General features: G+C 42.4%; 1 pseudogene; it reads right to left on the reverse strand.

The window, feature by feature from the left end:
• Positions 1-392: 392 nt before the first annotated feature.
• Positions 393-4,704, reverse strand: LOC148145940 (uncharacterized; annotated as a pseudogene).
• Between the last annotated feature and the right edge of the window lie 15,632 nt (positions 4,705-20,336).

The following is a 20,336-nucleotide window of genomic DNA, read 5'->3' on the forward strand; positions in this document are numbered from 1 at the left end:
AATTGAGGCAAAGAGAGAATTACAAAAAATTTTAGATTAAGGTGGTGCTGGAGACAAATCATAAGACTGGAATAACATGATAGGCACAGAGGAACCTCGATTATCCGGCGTTTGATAATCCGAATTTTGGATTATCCGAACAAGATCGCAAGGTCCCGATGATTGGCTAAACTGTGTTATCTGACATTTGATTAACCAACTAAAATCCTCCCCACCAGTGTCCTTCGAATAATTGTGGTTCCTCGGTATAAGACTCGCATGTCAAGGGTCTAATCCAAAAGTGTACAAACCAGTTAAGGTCAAGAGATCATAACAATTTATCAAGGTGATGGTGTCAAAACAGGACAGTAAGAAAGATTTTACAGATTCAGAACAGTGTGGTGGGATTCTATTTAGCGCGTATTGAACCCAAGATTACAGTTGAGACTATCTTCATGGATATAGAACATGGCTATCAGTTTCTGCTGGGTGATTCTGCGTTGTTGTTGTGGATCTCAAAGGCTGCCTTGGAAGGCACTTACCTGAAGATCAGAGGCTGAATGTCCTTGACGGCTGAAATGATCCCCTACTGGGAGGGAATATTCCTGTTTGGAGATTGTTGTGCGATGTCCATTCATCTGTTGCCATAGTGTCTGCATGGTCTCGCCAATATCCTTGCCTCAGGGCATCTTTGCCTGCAGTGTATGAGGAAGACAATTTTGGCTGAGTCACATGAGTATCTGCCATGTATGCGGTGGGTGGTGTTCCCACGTGTGATGGTAGTGTCCGTGTCGATGATCTGGCATGGCTTGCAGAGGTTGCCATGGCAGAGTTGTCTGGTCTTGTGGTCAATGTTGTCCTCAAGGCTGGATAGTTTGCTGCGGACAATGGTCTGTGTAAGGTTTGGCGGTTATTTGAAGGTGAGAAGTGGAGGCATAGGGAAGACCTTGGCAAGGTGTTTGTCTATATCTATGACATGTTGAAGACTATGAAGACCCTGGAGTAGTTTCTCTGCTCCGGGGAAGTAATGCATGATGAAGGGTACTCTATCAGTCGTGTCCTGTGTCTGTCTTCTGAGAAGGTTGTTGCAGATTTTCGCTGCGTCACGTCAGATCTGGTGATCGATCAGTTGAGCATCATATCCCGTTCTTAGGAGGGCATTTCAGTATCTTTCTATGTCCATCATATTCTTCCTTGTCTAAGCAGATCCTGTGTATAAGCAGAGCTTATCTGTAGGGGATGGCTTCTTTAACATGTTTGGAGTGGAAGCTGGAGAAGCGCAGCATTGAGAGGTTATTCATGGGCTTGCTGTAGAGTGAGGTACTGAGGTGTCCATTCTCAATGGAGATATTTGTGTCCAAGAATGAGACTGATTCTGATCATGGGAAGAAACTTGTTGATATCATTGTGTCATCATTTCAGTGATTCTTTGTCATGAGTCTAGAGGAAAAAAATGTAATTGATATATCTGGCGTATAGCATTGTTTGGAGGTCCTGTGCAGCGAAGAAGTCTTGCTCGAATTTGAAAGACATTGTCATATTGGGGTGAAAGTTTGGTTCCCATGACTGTTCCATGTGTCTGGATGAAGAACTGGTTGTCGAAAATGACAACGTTTTGGTTGAGGATGAAGTGGATGAGTTGTTGCATGGTGCCTGGAAATTGGCAGTTGGTGTTGAATTCTGAGGCTTTTGCAGTGATGCTGTTGTTGTGGGGGATGCTGGTATACAGTGCTGAAGCATCCATTGTGACAGGGAATGTTCCTGTTTTGACTGGTCCATAGGTGCTGAGTTTCTGTAAGAAATCTGGAGTGTCACGACAGAAACTGGAGATCCTCTGTACAATGGGTTTCAAGATGCCTTTGACATAGCCAGAGAGGTTCTCACACAGGGTTATCTCTCTACCTTAATTAATTGGATTATAGGTCATCTCTTCACTTACTATTCAGCAGTTGACCCTTTACATACACCGTCAGACACTTTGGATCATCTGCAGACTTTTGATCATCATTCAGCCTATTGACACTCCTCTGACACCATTTATATGATCTTTTGATCTCTGCCCATTGATCTCTCTGCCTCTAAATTCTGTGTCTGTATGCTCTTCTTCAATTCAACTGACAAAGGGGCAGCACTCTGAAAGCTTGTGATTTCAAATAAACCTGTTGGACGATAACCTGGACTAGAACAAACAGACAGACAGAGACAAACAAAAACCATAGATGTAATGGGTGGAGAACAAAATATTAGGGGAATGTAGTTCAATAGCATCAGTCCACAGGATTGGGTGAGTTGAGCTTTTGCTTCTTGCATGTCATTCTGATCTCTGATCTCCTTGTTTCCAAATCCTGTCAGTTCTTTACTGCAGACACAGGCTGAACGACACAGTAATTGTTCATTCTCTCAGTTACTGGGTAGCAGCAGTAGCTTATGCAAAAATGATGAGTGAAAGTAGATTAGATAGATTAGATTCCCTACAGTGTGGAAACAGGCCCTTCAGCCCAAGAAGTCCACACCGACCCTCTGAAGAGTAACCCACCCAGACCCATTTCCCTTTGACTAATCCACCTAACACTATGGGCAATTTAGCATGGCTAATTCACCTAAACTGAACATCTTTGGACTGTGGGAGGAAACCGGAGCACCCGGAGGAAACCCACGGAGACACGGGGAGAATGTGCAAACTCCACACAGTCAGTCACCCGAGGCTAGAATTGAACCTGGGACCCTGGCGCTGTGAGGTAGCAGTGCTAACCACTGAGCGACTGTGCCGCATTTTTTTTACTGAAAGGAAAACATATTTGGCTGTAACAAGTTGTCTTCCAATTTTTTTCTTAGTTTGTTCCTTTTTGGCAAAGTGAGAGAGAGGATGTTATTAGTGGCTGGTGTCTTTCTGCAGCTGTAATGTTCACACATGAGCTACCTACCTGATCATTTGACTCATAGAGACCAAACATTATTTTTCTCAAATGTTGAAGTTGCTTAACCATAGAGTATTTTTCTCATTTGTTTATGGGATAAGAGAGATGCTGGCTGTGCCAGCATTTATCCTCCATCCCTAGTTGTCCTTGAGAAGGTTGTGGTGAGCTGATTTCTTGAACTGCTGAAGTCAATGTGTAGATTAATCACAGTGCTATTAGGGAGGGAGTTCCAGAATTTTGACCCAACAACAATGAAGGAATGATGATTTCTTACCATGTCGGGATGGTGAGTGGCTTGAAGGGGAACTCTCAGGTGGTGGTGTCCCTGTCTACCTGTTCACCTTTACTTTCTAGATGATTGTGGTCATGAGTTAAGAAGGTCTTGTCTAAGAAGATTTGTCCATCTCCGTTTGAAATCTCCAAGATTGTTTCTTCCCCCTGTGTATTGGGGTCTAACTTGCAATCTCTGAATGTAACTTTCAGATTGTTTTCCAATCTGAGTTTGGGACATTTAAAAATTCACTCGTGGAATGCAGACATTGCTGCTGGACAGCATTTTTTATTGCCCATTCTAGTTGCCCTTGAGAAGGTGAGCTGCCTTCTTGAACCGTTGCATCTTGTTATTTTACATGATGCTGAAAGATCAGTGATATGAGAACCCAGTAGCTAGGGGATGTTTGACAATTGCTCTGAGACAAACTCCATGTTCTTTCCAGAGCTTGGAGATGATCTGCCAAACACTAAATTAGCTGTTTCCAGACAATTGACATTTTCATCATCCACATGGTTTTGTTGGAGATGTAATGGACCAGGCCAGACCGCCTCAAAATATTTTAAGAAGGTAGCCTCGACTCTAACATTTTCTTATTTTAGAGGTCGATGTGAAGTGAGTGTTCCAGATGTGATGCAACTGGTTAAACCACATGACATTAAGCAAAACGCAATTTATTTAAACACTATAGTTAAAATATAAACAAAGGAAAGAGGAATTTAGAATAACTTACTAATGGAAAACTTAACTGAATAATAGATACAGTACTTATCACTAATTAACTGTTCCAATATAGTAACACCTCATAAACACACCCCTTGGCAAAAAGGTAAATTCAGATACAAATGTTTACATGCAGTTTCCCAATCCAGAAGGAAAAGACATCAAGAGAGATGTCAGAACAAGCTGCAGTTAGGCATCACTTACTGAAGCTTGCAACCCTTCTGGGACCCAAACAACTTTTCACGGCTACAGCTGAAATAAAACTAGAAACTCTGATCTGGGAGAAGTGGCCCCTACTCTTCCATTGTTACATCTGTTTTAAAAAATACCTAAAGGCACCTTAAATTTATTGACTTAGACCATCTCCCATAGCCATTTTGGCACATCTGCCTTTACAACTTCTCTTCAAAAACAAACCCAGGACAAAATGGCCTTTTTAAAGTGGTGGCATCATCACAGAGAGGGTAATTTCAGTCCAGCAGAACGTCTGAGCTGAATGTGGTGAGGGTGTGCATTGCTGCAAGGGCTTTTGCCCGAAACGTCGATTTTGCCTGTCCTCGGATGCTGCCTGAATTGCTGTGCTCTTCCAGCACCACTGATCCAGAATCTGGTTTCCAGCATCTGCAGTCATTGTTTTTACCCCATTGCTGAGAGTAGCCAAGAGATCTTGGTGCCTGTGGCTAGCAGTACAGAATCTTTGTCTATTACAAACTTACTGTAAGGCTGAAGTATCCTGAGTGAACAACAGCTGAACTCCTCTGTGTTCTCTGAGAAAACACTCATCAGCAAATGGGAGTTCACTCTTCCGCTCATGTTCTATGACCTTCCTGTGAGCCTGCAGCCTTTCCAGACTGAACAGGTTTCTGTCTTTCCTCAGCTGAATGCGTACCCATGTGTTGAGATTTTCAGTGTGTTGTAGCGTTCAAGTGACATTAGAAACAAATAATTAAATGTCCGAACAAGACAACCATTTTTGTTAAACAAGGATTCAGTTTATGATGAGACTGTCTCCCTGATCATAGTTTGTTTTATATGTTTATACAGTCATGACAGTCACTTAGGTGTCCACATGTTATAGTACTTTGTAATCCTTTGCAAAACTAGACATGTCTCTCGTTGACGCATTCGACAGAGATTGCGTTCGTTGTAAGGCTAATCAATTCCTCCGCATTACACATTCCATAGTGATCACTTTGTGTTTTAAAACAGTTTTTCACTCCATCTGCAAATAGTAATTATTTCTTTACAAAGTTAGATGATTTTCTGCTCTATGTACATCACAGTAGTCATGTTAGCTTTGTGATTTTGAACAGGTTTTCACTCTGCCAGCTTACAGTAATCATTTCTCTAAGAGGTTAAATGCCTTTCCTCTTTGTATATATATTATAGTGGTCCTTTTCCTATTATGATTTTAAACAAATCTCAGTTTTGTGTTAAGAACATCTCAACCTCTTTTCATACCTATGACAATGTGTCACCCTTCCATATATAGCTGGTTCCTAATTTCTAAATCTATACTTTCCTTTCAATTATGTACAAGAATATGGCGGATAAGCAGAAGGAAAGCAGAACTGGAGCCATTACACAGCCTTCTTGATGCTATTGGTGACAAGAAAACATCTGATAAGGCACCAGTCTGCGACACACTGACCAGCATGGCATGGGAGAATGCCTTGCCCATTTTGGATTTATCCAGCATTTTCCACACACCTTCAGGATAATGACCATGTAATCTGTTTGTGATATTGATTCAGGATGTTTATTGGTGGGACATCACAAACCACCATCAACACAGATCATCAACTTACGAGATGGAAGTCTGACATTGAAAAGGCAGTTATTTAGACTTGTACAGCATTGAAACAGGTCCTTCAGTCCAACTAGTCCATGCTGAACATAATCCCAAACTAAACTAAGCCAAACAGCCTGCTCCTGGCCCATATCCCTTCAAACCTTTCCTATTCATGTCTCCATCCAAATGTCTTTTAAAAGTTGTCTTTGTACCCCAGGGGCGGCACAGTTGCTCAGTGGTTAGCACTACTGCCTCATAGCACCAGGGTCCCAGGTTCAATTCCAGCCTCAGGTGACTGACTGTGTAGAGTTTGCACACATTCCACACATAAACCACTCTCTATGGCTTATACTACTACAATGTAATAATTGTAAGAAATCTAGAAATAAACCTGAATTTCAGGAGCAGCTGCAAGATCCACACTACTCTCAGTCCATCGTTTAGAATTTTGAATTTAAATGGAGGAAACTGCAGAAAGCTCCGGAACAGAAGGATTTTGGAGTCCTTTGTCCACCAATCCCAGAAAGCTAGTATCCAGGTTTAACAGGCAGTAGGGAAAGCAAATGGAATTTAAAGGAATTGGAGTGTAAGAATAGGGAGGTTTTGCTAAATCTATAAAGTCGCTAGTCAGACCACAGCTGGAATACAGTGGAACAGTTTTAGGCCCAATATCTAAGGAAAGATATACTGGGCTGATCATGCGCATAGATGGACTGTCTTATGAGGAGAGGTTGAGTATTTTGGATTGGACTTTACAACTTCAATACCAGGAATGAGAAGCTTTAATTAAATTCAATGTCAAGACAAGCAGGCAGTTTTCTTTAGAATAAAGAAGGATCTGCATGACAGCACCATCAGTAAGATAAATATTGAAGACATTATTTTCACAGGTTGATGAGTCAGTAACTGGGTGGAAGATTGTTTTTGTGTTTATTACCAATTAATAGAAGGAAGGTGTGGTTCAGATGATTGGTTTTATACAGAGAGTTGTTGAGGCATGTATTGTTTCAGCAGAATCCCCGGAGAAGTCAAATTTACTAAGTTTTTAAAGTAAGTGTTTGAAGGTCTGCAAGGACAAAGATGAAACTAAACTGAGAACTCTTTCAGAGAGAGGACGCACAGTTCTAACCTTCTAGGATAAAGGCAATAAGGCTGTTTTGAAGATGGCGGTTATTGAGGAACTCTGACAGCTGAACCTGTCTGAAGGCTGAGTGCTGATGGTTGAAATAACTCCACAGCAGCCGGTATTCCAACACCAAATCACCCTTTATTTACATGTGGAAAATCTGTACTGTTCCAGCTCCCTCAGATCCAACTATCAGAGTGAACATACCTCTGACACTCCTGTTTGTATCTGTCAGCCAGGGCTCCCTGATGATGCAGATTAACAGCCCCAATTAGGGAACTCATATTCTATGAGTCCATCTGGCTGACCTCATTACAATCATCACTTCCCTCCCGCTCTGAGTCCAATGACAGTACTCCCGGTTGTGGATCTGCCAACAAGAGGCGGCTCACTGCATCCGCATTTGCCATTGGCCTCCAGGACAGTATTCCCACTTGTAATTATATGCACTTAGTATTAGGGCCCACCGCTGAATTCAGTCTGGAGCTATGAGCAGCACTGCCTTGTCCTCTTTAAGTGAACCTAGCAGAGATTTGTGGTCAATTATTATTACAAATGTATGTCTATAAAGGTATTCATGAACATCCTGACTGAAATATGACTGCCTTCCCTCTCAATCTGAGTATATTTACACTCTGCAATAGCCAAAATCCTGGATGCATACACTATTGGGTGTTTCTCTCCATTAGGCCACCGATGTGCTAACAAAACCCCAATGCCTTATGAGAGAGTTTGCATATCAATACCAGATCTCGCTTGGGATCATTGTGTGCCAACACCTTAGAGAATGATAGCTGTTTATTCACTTCCCTGAAAGCTATGGCTTGGCTACACGACCATTTCCAAGGCTGACCCATTTTAAGAGTTGGATGGAGGCCAGCTTATGAGCGGCACAGTGGCACAGTGGTTAGCATTGCTGCCTCACAGCGCCAGAGACCCGGGTTCAATTCCCGCCTCAGGCGACTGACTGTGTGGAGTTTGCACGTTCTCCCCGTGTCTGCATGGGTTTCCTCCGGGTGCTCCGGTTTCCTCCCACAGTCCAAAGATGTGCAGGTCAGGTGAATTGGCCATGCTAAATTGCCCGTAGTGTTAGGTAAGGGGTAAATGTCGAGGTATGGGTGGGTTATGCTTCGGCAGGTCGGTGTGGACTTGTTGGGCTGAAGGGCCTGGTTCCACACTGTAATGTAATCTAATCTAAATAAACTTTCCAAAGCAGTTCACCAGCCCAAGAAAAGACCTAAGCTCCATGTCAAATGTTGGAGCTGGGGCACCTTTGATTGCCCATGATTTTATTTTCCAACTGGTGTAACCCAGTAGTTTTGACTCTGTAGCCCAGATTGGTCACTTGCGGTGCCTGGAACACACATTTTCCCTTGTAAGGTGTACTACCACCTGGAAAGACTATCTAAGGGTTCTGTCCAAGTTCTCTAAGTGCTCCTTAGTGGTCTTCCCTGTTATTAGCATGTCATGTAGAAGGTTGAAGGTGACCTTTTGGATGTTTATAAAATTAAGGGGGTCATGGATAAGATAAATGGCAAGTGTCTTTTCCCTAGAGTGGGGAATTTCAAGACTAGGGAGCAGTGAGAGGTGAGAAGAGAAAGATTTAAGAAGGACATGACAAGCAACGTTTTTACTCAGAGTGGTTCATGTGTGGAATAACTTCCAGAGGGAGTGGTGGATGTGGGTACAGTTACAACATTTAAAAGACATTTGGATAAGTACATGAAGAAGAAATGTTTGGAGGGATATGGGCCAAGCACAGGCAGATGGGACTAATTTAGTGGGATTATGTTTGGCATGGTAAAAACAAGGACTGCAGATGCTGGAAACCAGATTCTAGATTAAAGTGATGCTGGAAAAGCACAGCAGTTCACGCAGTATCTGAGGAGCAGGAAAATCGACGTTTCGGGCAAAAGCCCTTCATCAGGAATAGAGGCAGAATGCCTGCAGGGTGGAGAGATAAATAAGAGGAGGATGGGGGTAGGGAGAAAGTAGCATAGAGTACAATAGGTGAATGGGGGTGGGGATAAAGGTGATAGGTCAGAGAGGAGGGTGGAGTGGATAGGTGGAAAGGAAGATAGGCAGGTAGGACAAGTCATGGGGACAGTTAGGAATTAGGGTGAGGTGGGGGAAGGGGAAATGAGGAAACTGGTGAAGTCCACATTGATGCCCTGGGGTTGAAGTGTTCCGAGGTGGAAGATGAGGCATTCTTCCTCCAGGTGTCGGGTGGTGAGGGAATGGTGGTGAAGGAGGCCCAGGACCTGCATGTCCTCGGCAGAGTGGGAGGGGGAGTTGAAATGTTGGGCCACAGGGCGGTGGGTTAATTGGTGTGGGTGTCCCGGAGATGTTCCCTAAAGCGCTCTGCACGGATTCAAAGTGGACTTCACCAGTTTCCTCCTTTCCCCTTACCCCACCTCACCCCAGTTTCAACTTTCCAGCTCAGCACCGTCCCCATGACCTGTCCTACCTGCCTATCTTCCTTTCCACCTATCCACTTCACCCTCCTCTCTGACCTATCACCTTCATCCCCACCCCCATTCACGCATTGTACTCTTTGCTACTTTCTCCCCACCCCCACCCTCCTCTCATTTATCTCTCCACCCTGCACGCACTCTGCCTCTATTCCTGATGAAGGGCTTTTGCCCGAAACATCAATTTTCCTGCTCCTCGGATGCTGCCGAACTACTGTGCTTTTCCAGCACCACTCTAATCTAGAATTATGTTTGGCATGGACTGGTTGGACTGAAGGGTCTGTATGATTCTATGACTCAAACTGTGTGGTGCTGGAAAAGCACAGCCGGTCAGGCAGTATCTGAGGAGCAGGTGAATTGACGTTTCGAGTATAAGTCCTTCATTAGGAAGAGCTCGAAGCATCAACTCTCCTGCGCCTTGGATGCTGCCTGACTGGCTGTGCTTTTCCAGCACTACACTTTTTGACTCTGCTCTCACTTTCTCCTACCTGACTCTATGACTTGACAACTATATGCAGATAAATGCTGACCTGGGGTAGAACTTATAAAATGTTCTCCATCATCCACTGAAAAATTGCACAGGCTGATGGTACACCTAATAGCAGCCTTGTATTTTGGTACAAACCCTATGGTTATTAATTGTAGCATAACTCTGGGAATCATTATCTAAAGTCAATTACAGCTTCGTGAAGGACAGCCCTCTGCCAGCTTTGTGTATAAATCCTCTATGCGAGGGACAGGGTACTTATCCAGCTGTGAAAAGCCGTTTACTGTTCGTTTAAAATCCCCACAAAGATGAACCAACCCATCAAGTTTCATTATCGGTACCACCAGTGCTGCCCATTCTGCAACCTGGACTGGTTTGATGATTCCTGTCCAGCTCCTGATTTTTGCCTCTACTTTTGCCCGTCATACAAATGGCACTGTGCAGGTCTTGCTATGAGGTCCACCTGGTTGACCTCGTTACAATCATTACAATGTTAGATCTTGCTAACACAAAAGAGTCGGCACATATTTGTTATAAACTTGGATTCTTTTTGGCACGAAATGCTCTGAGCCTTCTCCCATTACTCTCTCCTTTCAAACCATAATGGATAAATACTTAAAGTGAAACATTTACAGAGTTACAGGGACATTGTCAGGGAGTGGGATTAGTTGGATTGTTGTACCAATGGGCCAGCACAATTATGTAAGGCCAAATGGCCTTCCTCTATTGCTTTATCATACCCACTGTCATTCCATAAGAGAGAGATTGGGAGAGAGAGGGAATGGGATACTGGCAATCAGATGATTGGTGTTCGAGTAGAGAGGGAAGATTGGGTGGGTGTGAGCGCTAGCCTTTTAGCCAGGACTGGAAGCCACAGCAGTGAGATGTTCCCAGGAGTAGGGCAGTCAATAAAGGGGAGAGTAAGAGTTGGACTGAGAGAGGGAGCTACCATTAAAGGGGAGAGTAACCTGGGCCTTACTGCAGGTAAACATTGAAAGATTATTATCCATTAATGAACTAAGAAATTAGAGAATGGAAACTGAGAATTTCCACCTGGAGAAATGGAAGGGGGAATCCTTCACTATATTTGGCTATGGAGGCAAAAATGAAGAAATATCAAAAAAAGAGTGGGAGAAATATTGAAGTAGAGGAATCTAATGGAAGGATATGTTTGGGTTATGGGAGACAGCACCAAGATGATGTACTGAATGGCCTCCTCCTGTTCTACTGTGTCAATGTTCTATGGAAAGCCCTTTATTGAGAATGGTTTGAGATGCTGATAATGGTTTAAGTTTGGGACAACATGCATTGTGAAGTTCCACACATACCAATTCCTCAGTTTCCAAACACACCTCACTTTCGGCCAGATTACTATCTCAAATCCAGGAGAGCCGAGATTTAAATGACAAATACAATATTTTCAGGTCCATTGATCAGCATCTGATATGATCAACTCAGCGAGGTTCCTTCAACTTCACTGTCCAAACTCTCAACTTCTACCACCAGGGAAGCAGATGTTAGGATCATAACCAGCTGCAAGTTCCCCTCCAAGCCACACAACCTCCTGACCTGGACTGTGGTCAGAATCTTTTGATACCAAGTGAAGTAAGCTTGGCAGCAGGAAGGGCAGGGATGGTTTTGATTCCATACCCCACTGCCTTTCAACATTCTCCAGAATCATGTTGTGTGTGTGAAGTCCTATGGCCAACCCTCCTGCCTCACCTCCAATTGAGTAGTTAGTTAATGACCACTTAAAGGCTTTATCAAGCCACCACTGGGCTTAACCCATCCACTGAAGGACCTGGTGCCATACCAGTGGGTACTTTGTCCCTTTGTGAGAGTGGCAGGGCAGTGGCCTTCAATCAAAGCACTCAAAGCGTCATCGAGGGACTGAGCAGCAAGAAGTGGGAGCTTGATGAGAGCAAACACCTTGCTCTTCTTGCTGACCATTCTTTCCCATCTTCTCACAGTCCTCACCACACACACACAGACACACACAGTCACACACAGTCACACAAACACACACTCACTCACACACAGACACTCAAACACACACACTCTCTCACACACACACAAAGCGAGTCAGAGCCACACGCGCACTCACACAGTCACACACGTACACACGTACATTCATATAGGCGCACACGCACACACAGACACATACGCACCTACATGTTGTGATCCTGAGACTCCAGCAGCGGTTATATCAGCTACACCCTACCCTGGTTGGCCATTGAGCTTGGGAGCCACTAACCTCACACTGACTGGCAACGTTTGCTGAGCAAGACAACTGTTCCTGGCATCTTGGCCCAACAGTAGCCCTGCCTGATTGCTGTGTGGCTCAGTGGGCCTCCTTGTAAGGTGGCAGAGCAGGTCTCTCACTTTCTCTGACCAGCACTTCAATATGATTCCACCCCTATATGGCCATTCCTTCAAGTCTCACTAATATCCTGGAACTCCCTCTATAAGGTATTGTGGGTAATCCCTGTATGCTAAATTCTGTAAAAGTTCAAGAAGGCAGTTAATTACAATGTTAAGGGCAATTAGAGATTACCAATAAATGCTGCCCAGCCAGCAATATCAATATTTCATGAATGATAAAAATAAGATGAAACATCCAAGGATTCGTCCATTAGTAGATGTTCCAACCTTATCCAGTCCAGAAATATTCCTGGGAACTTGGATAGTGATGGACGTAACAGGCATTCCTGGTAACAGGCATTCAACGGGAAAACTACGCAAACATTTTCCAGACTAAATATTTCCTGAACTATTTACCATTCCACTCTCTCTCCGTTGTATAAGGAGCCCTGAAGATATTGAATTCAATTTATGATTCACCAAGTAACAGCTGTCTGCACCACACCCAATTCTCCAGCAACAAAACTAAACAGTTTTGCAACAGAACCTGTTGTTTGAAAACCATAAATTTCACTTTAGAAAACACAATGACATAGATAAAAGTTAAATATTGTCTAAATAGTTCAGCACAAACCCTTAGAAATCTGAGAAAAACTTCAAGTCACTGCAACATTTTTTCGGCCCATAATACTCAGAATAGACACAGGCCATGCAGATGGAAGTGAGTCATTCTCTTTTACCTGCTATGCAGAGCAGACACTGAGTCACAAGCCTTTTACTTTCGGGAAAAATATGAAAGTACATAAAGTGCTATTTTGTAAAATCAGCTTTAGAGATTTACAAAACATAAGCTTTAATGATATCTGATGAGGTCTGGGATCATGGATATTTTGATACTTGAAATTTTCAAGTGCATTATACAGCCTTTTGAAGTTGAGATGAACCAAAAGAACCGCGGATGCTGTAAATCAGAAACAAAAACAGAAATTAAGGGAAGGTCGAAATGTTACCTATGAGTTCTCTCCACAGATGCTGCCATATCAACTGAGCTTTTCCAGCATTTTCTGTTTTTGGATTTGAAGTTACGATTCAGTATTTCACGGTAAAATAAATTAATTCTACATTAGTATTTTGAATATTATAATTTGCTGTTTGGAGGGCCAGGTGACTTATTTTTGCTCCATCTATATATAGTGCTTATAGTATAAAGGAGTACTATTAATAACTATTACTTGTCTTGGAACAGGAAATAAATGCTGCAACACCCACGTCCCACAAGTGAATAAAAGGAAGGGGAGACAGTGGTGTAGTGGTCTCTGGAGTAGGATTTCAGACTAATATTCTAGGAATATCATTTTAAATCTGACTAAATCATCTGGTGGAATTTAAATTTAATGAATAAATATAAAGGTATCCTCAGTGATGGGTGACCATGAAACTTTCATCAATTGTAACAAAAATCCATCAGGTTCACTGAAATTCTGTAAGGAAGGGACTATGCCTTCCTAACCTGGCCTGGCCTCTGCATGACATCAGGGCAATGCAGGCAACTCTTAATTACCTTCTGAAATGGCTCAGCAAGTCACGCCGTTCAAAGGCAATTCAGAATGGGCAACAAGTCCTGGTGTTGGCAGCAATGTTCACATCCCATGAAAACAAATTTACAAGCTTAAAAATATGATAATGGAACTTATTAAGTTTAATAAATGACAAAGGAGAAAATAATGGGACTGAAGACAGATAAGGTTTCAGGAGCTGGTAGTTTCCATGCCAGATATAACAGTCAGGTAATGAACTCTCAGATACTTTAGTCTTACTGTTCTAAAGCACTCTGGACTTGGGAATTGTTCCTTAGGGTTGGAAAAATTGCAAATGTAATTTTTTAGTTAGATTCGAATTAGAATTACGTTTATTGTCACATGTACTCAAGTTAGAAAAGAACAGGAGTACAGTGAAAAGTGTACAATGTCGCCAACACATGACACCACCTTAGGAACAAAATACCTCGGTATGAATCTTAGGTACAGAAGATAGAGAAAATAAAAAAACAAATTACACTATATAATACAATACACTACAGATATATATAGTATAGGTTAGGAAAATAAGAAATAAAGCTAAAAAGATAGACATTACTGTCTTTCCATAAGGGCTTCCACATGGTCTGACCAGGCTCCACCAGTTCCCAAGCAGTAGAAAGGAAGAACGGAGAAACCAGGTAACTAGAGTTTATATCAATGTGAAAAATTACAGGAATCCATCATCAGGGATAGGGCAGAACACAGGTATAATCAATCACCATGAATTTGTGAAAAGTAGTTTGTGCCTAAACAATTAAGCTTTTTTTTATGGAAGTGAGTAATAAAGTATGAAGGGAGGTTCTAAAGGTGTCATCTATATTTGTTGTCTATGGTGGTAAAACTCTTGTTGACATGGACTGCCTGAAGGCATTAGAAAAACTTTTGCACGAGAGATTAGTAAGATTAGAAATATGTGGAATTGGAAATTAATTTATGATATGGAGATGGGGATTAGAGGTGAGGGGAAGGAGTACCATTGATGTTCCTCAGTGAACTCTTCTGGACACTCAGCTTTTCATTGTGTTTACTAATGACTTGGATGAAAGAATAGAGATTTACAAATTTACAGATAAAAAACTGAAACAGCTGCTCTGGGGGGCTCTGACTTGACCTCTGTATTATTGACAGGGATAGAAAGTAAGGTAAATTGGAGTGGGAAATTGTAAAGAAGCAAGCAGCCAAAACCAAGGGCAATGGAAGGACAGTTCTGCCAGGGTACTGCACTATCAGGGGGTCAGGGTCAAGGCTGAAGGAGCAGTGCACTGTCAGAGGGTCAGGGCTGAAGGAGCGGTGCACTGTCAGAGAGTCAGGATCAGGACTGAAGGAGCGGTGCACTGTCAGAGAGTCAGGGTCAGGACTGAAGGAGCCGTGCACTGTCTGAGGGTCAGGGTCAGGACTGAAGGAGCGGTGCACTGTCAGAGAGTCAGGGTCAGGACTGAAGGAGCCGTGCACTGTCTGAGGGTCAGGGTCAAGGCTGAAGGAGCAGTGCACTGTCAGAGGGTCCGGACTGAAGGAGCGGTGCACTGGCAGAGGATCAGGGTCAGGACTGAAGGAGCGGTGCACTGTCAGAGGGTCAGGGTCAGGACTGAAGGAGCGGTGCACTGTCAGAGGGTCCGGACTGAAGGAGTGGTGCACTGTCAGAGGGTCAGGGTCAGGACTGAAGGAACGGTGCACTGTCAGAGGGTCCGGACTGAAGGAGTGGTGCACTGTCAGAGGGTCAGGGTCAGGACTGAAGGAGTGGTGCACTGTCAGAGGGTCAGGGTCGAGGCTGAAGGAGCGGTGCACTGTCAGAGGGTCAGGGTCAGGGCTGAAGGAGCGGTGCACTGTCAGAGGGTCAGGGTCAGGACTGAAGGAGCGGTGCATTGTCAAAGGTTAAGGGTCAGGACTGAAGGAGTGGTACAGAACCTAAAAGAAATTCTGTACTAAAGGGGTACTGGCACTGTTTGAGTGTCAGTACTCCATTGTCAGAGAGTCAGTACTGTGGGAGTGTTGCACTGAAAGGTGGTCAGTACTGAAGGAATGTTACAATGTTGGTCTACTGAGGGAATGCTGTGTTGTCAGAGGGCCAGTACTGAGAATGTGGTACTGTCAAATTGGTGCATAGATCCCATGACCATTATATTGAAAAGAGCAGGGAAGTCCTTCAATGTATGCAAAACCATGTTTATCCTGCAATCAACTGAAGATTGAAGGGTTTTAATTATTCGTAATCACCATGCGTCCAAAAGCATTTTACAGCTAGTGAAGGACTTTTTGAAATATAGACACTATTGTAACGTAGAAAATGTAGCAACCAAATTGTGCACAGCAAGCTCCCACAAGCTAATGCGGTAATGACCAGAATATCTGTTTGTACAATGTCGATTGATCTATAAATATTAGTAGATCTTGCTGTGTGGGAATTAGCTGGCAACTTTCCGACAATACCACAGTAGCAACAATTCAAAAAAGATTACTTCATTGGATGTTCTGAGGTCTGGAAAGGACTTTCAGAAATCAAACTCTGTCTTCCTGAGGCACCTGATTTTGAATGATTCTCGCATGCTTTAACTGGCAGGTACAGATATTGGGCATCATTTGCAGAACTGCCAATGCACTTTCTTTTTTTTATAGATATTTTTATTAGAAATTTAACATTTTTACAAGTTTACAAAAATAAACAAAACTCTCAAGTACAAACATTGATATATAATTAAATCTTAAATATATAATAACCAAAATTTAACAAAAGAAAAATACCGAGAAAAAAAAACAAAACTCAACTAACTACTAATCTAACCTACAACTAACCAGAATGTATATTTAAGTCTCTTACATTATTCAAATAAGAGAAAGAGAAAAAAAAACAAAAAAACAACAACGGATAACATAGAAATTGGGTAGTGAGATACATGCTCGGAATGTGTTAACATCAAATGTAACAAAACCCGTATTCGTGCGGGATTCCTCTTCCAAGGGGCCTCAGACCAGCCAGGTTCGTAATCTCAATTAAATAAAAGCCCTTGTTAGGATGGCCGAAATATCTGAATTCATATAATTCAAGAAGGACTGCCATATTTTATAAAATAATTCGGTCTTTCAGTGCACCATATTTGTAAGGAAGTCAAGGGGAATACATTCCATAATTAGTCTGTGCCAATTTGAAAGTCCAGGGGGGCCCTCAGCCACCCAGTTTACCAAAATATTTTTCCTTGCACAGAAAGAGAGAATAGAAAATAGTCTCTTCCCGTACATGTCCAGGGAGGGAAAGTTCGAAAAGCCCAAAAGGAGAGATACAAGGTCCACTTTAATTTCCGTTCCTAAAATTTCTGTCAGGGTACTTGCTACTTTAGTCCAGTATCTACGGATCTTATGACAGGTCCATAGGCAATGTACAAGAATGCCCACCTCTATTTTACATTTGGGATACATTGGAGATGCTCCTGCCTTAAATTTTGCCAATCGATCCGGTGCTATATGGGCCCTATGAAGTATCTTCAGCTGGATAGCCTGAGCTCTGTTACAGATGGTGATTCTTCTGGCATTTTCCCAAATGTCATTCCACGTTTCTATAGAGATTTCTAGTCCCAATTCCTGATCCCATGTTTTAAGCAGATTGTCCATATCTCCTGATACTTCATTATGTAGTAAATGATAAATAGTACTGATGGAGGATACTCCCATTGGTCATAGTACTCTACATTCTCTATCAGATTTATAAAGACTATCTAATAACGTAGTCTTCTTCTGTACATAATCTTGAATTTGGAAGTATCGATAGAGATCTCCATTAGGTAATCCGAATTTCTGACGCAGCTGTTCAAAAGACATCAGGACCCCATCTTTAAATAGGTCCCCTAGACATGAGATACCCCTGGATCTTCAGAGTTTAAAAGTGGCATCTGTAAACCCCAGTTGGAATCCCCATGCTCCCACTATCGGCGCATAGGGGGATGTTTTATGTGAATTACCCTCATTTTGCCGCATTATATTCCAAGCTTTAATTGTGTTTAGTATTATAGGGTTTTTACAGTGATCCGTAATGACTTTCCTCTTGTCTGAAAATAAAAGGTTAATAAGTGGGCATTTTATTTGAGAAGCCTTTATATCCAGCCAGATTGATTGTGGGTCAGATAAGACCCGATCAGCTATGTAACTTAATAGGGAACTTAACTGATATTTCCTAAAATCTGGGAAGTCCAATCGTCCCCTTGCCTGTGGCAGCTGTAGCTTCTTCAGCTTAATGAGGGGCCGTCAATCATTCCAGATAAAGGAACCCAACCAGCCATATAATTTACATAGTGCCAGCCTCGGCAGCATCACCGGAAGCATTCTCATAGGGTATAGGAGACGGGGCAGGACATTCATTTTAATTAGTGATATTCTACCCAGCCAGGAAATTGGAAGGTTTCCCCATTGCTGGAGATCCTGCCTTATCCTTTCCAGTAAATGCACAAAGTTAGCTTTGTACAACTGACCAAATACTGGGGTAATAAAAATACCTAAATATACCTCCAGGGACCAACGAAAGGGAAAATGGGATCTGTCCATTAAGTGGGGTATCATAGCAAGGCCACCCATTGGCATAGCCTCCGATTTTGAGAAATTCATTTTATAACCTGAGAATGCGCTAAATGTATTAATAACTTGGATTAAGCGAGGTACGGACATCAGAGGATGACTGAGGAATAGAAGAACATCATCTGCATAAAGGGTAATTTTATGTTTACCTGTACCAATCCTCGGGGCCGTTATATTAGGATCAGCCTGTATAGCTTCTGCTAGTGGTTCAATTATTAGCGTAAATAATAATAGCGAGAGAGGACATCCCTGAAGGCAGCCCCTACCCACACTGAAGCTATCCGAACCTAATCCATTGGTAACCACAACTGCTTTGGGATCACTATATAATGCTGAGACCCATTTGGTAAACACCTTTCCAACGCCAAACCTTTCCAATGTGTAAAACAAATATGACCATTCAACCCTGTCAAATGCCTTTTCCGCGTCTAATGAAACTACTACTCCTGGTATCTTTCCCTGATGGCAGGCTTGAATCATATTCAAAACCCTTCTAATATTATTGGATGATCTACGGCCCTTAATAAACCCCGTCTGATCCTCCTTTATGATATGTGGCAGTACCCTTTCTAGTCTCAATGCTAACGTTTTAGAAAGGATTTTAAAATCTACATTTAGCAAGGATATTGGTCTGTGTGACGTACAATCTTCTGGATCCTTTCCTTTTTTAAGGATAAGAGAGATATTTGCCTCTTTCAGCGAAGGCGGGAGACAGCCCTGACTATATGCATAGTTATACTTGTCCATAAGTGGACCAGCCAATATTTCTGTAAATTCTTTATAGAATTCAGCTTGAAAGCCATCTGGGCCAGGTGCCTTACCGCTCTGAAGTTGCCTGATTGCGTCAGGTATTTCTTGGAGTTAGGGGAGCATTTAAGACCGATACCTGTTCCGGAGTTAGGTCCGGAAGGTCAAATTTTTAAAAACTGATTGCATCCTCCTAGTCCTGTCTTCACAATCCTGCGATTTATATAAATCAGAATAAAATTTTCTAAAGATTGTATTAATCTTTTTATGATCATGAGTCAAAATACCCGTACTTTCCTTGATAGACGTAATAGTTTGAGGGGCCTTTTTTCTCTGCAATAAATGCTAAGTATTTACCCGGTTTGTCGCCAAATTGATATGACCTTTGTTTTGCAAATAATATTTCCCTCTTAGCTGTTTTGGTAAGCTTAGTGTTTAGAGCTGTCCTAAGGGCCGTAATCCTTTGCAATTTGATAATAGAAGGTCTATCAGCATATGCTGTTTCAGCTGCTTTTAAGCGAGCTTCGAGCAGACGCTGTTGTTCTCCCTTTAATTTTTTCTGGGTCGCTGAGTAGGAGATGATCAAACCTCACGCGTAAGCTTTGATGGTCTCCCACATCATTGATTGGTTGCTAGCCGTACTTAAATTAATTTCTAAAAAGTTTTAAATTCTTGAGAGAAGTACTTTACAAATTTACTATCTTTCATTAGGAAGGGGTCCATACGCCAATGCCAAGGGGATATCCCATTGTTCCTTGCCTTGGTTTCCATATATACAGGAGCGTGGTCGGAAATTGCTATACTACCTATTTTACAGGATGATATGGAATTTAAAAAAATCGAGGGGGCAAAAAACATATCAATTCTGGTATGACATTTATGTGGATGGGAGTAAAAAGAAAAATCTCTGCCCTGTGGATGAAGACATCTCCATACATCTACTAATGCCAATGCACTTTCTAATTAGTCTTCACTCTCTGCATTTCCTGTGAGTTTGATTCATTTTTGTCCGAGCCTCGAGTTCTAACAAAGGCAGCCAGGGGCTCCTAATTCTTGCAGCGTAGTGTAACAGACAACGCCCTGGTAATAAATCCCTGAAAGAGAGCTTTGTTTCCACTACTGTGGTGAGCAAGCCACTCCTTAAAAGGCCAGTGCAAGGTTCCTTACTGTAAGTACCAACAACAGTGCAGCTTGTTTCTTTGTCAGATATTTGTAGAGCTCACTGACAGGTGTTGGTGATATAAAGCAGATTGCGAGAACTATAAGCAGCACACATTTATAGATTCTTCTTTGCCTGTGTGTTGATCTCAGTGGAGTCAAA

Source organism: Chiloscyllium plagiosum, unplaced genomic scaffold (assembly GCF_037043375.1).
Source record: "Chiloscyllium plagiosum isolate Xiang-an unplaced genomic scaffold, Cpla_swu_hap1 HiC_scaffold_22, whole genome shotgun sequence".
Classification (NCBI taxonomy): Eukaryota; Metazoa; Chordata; class Chondrichthyes; order Orectolobiformes; family Hemiscylliidae; genus Chiloscyllium; species Chiloscyllium plagiosum.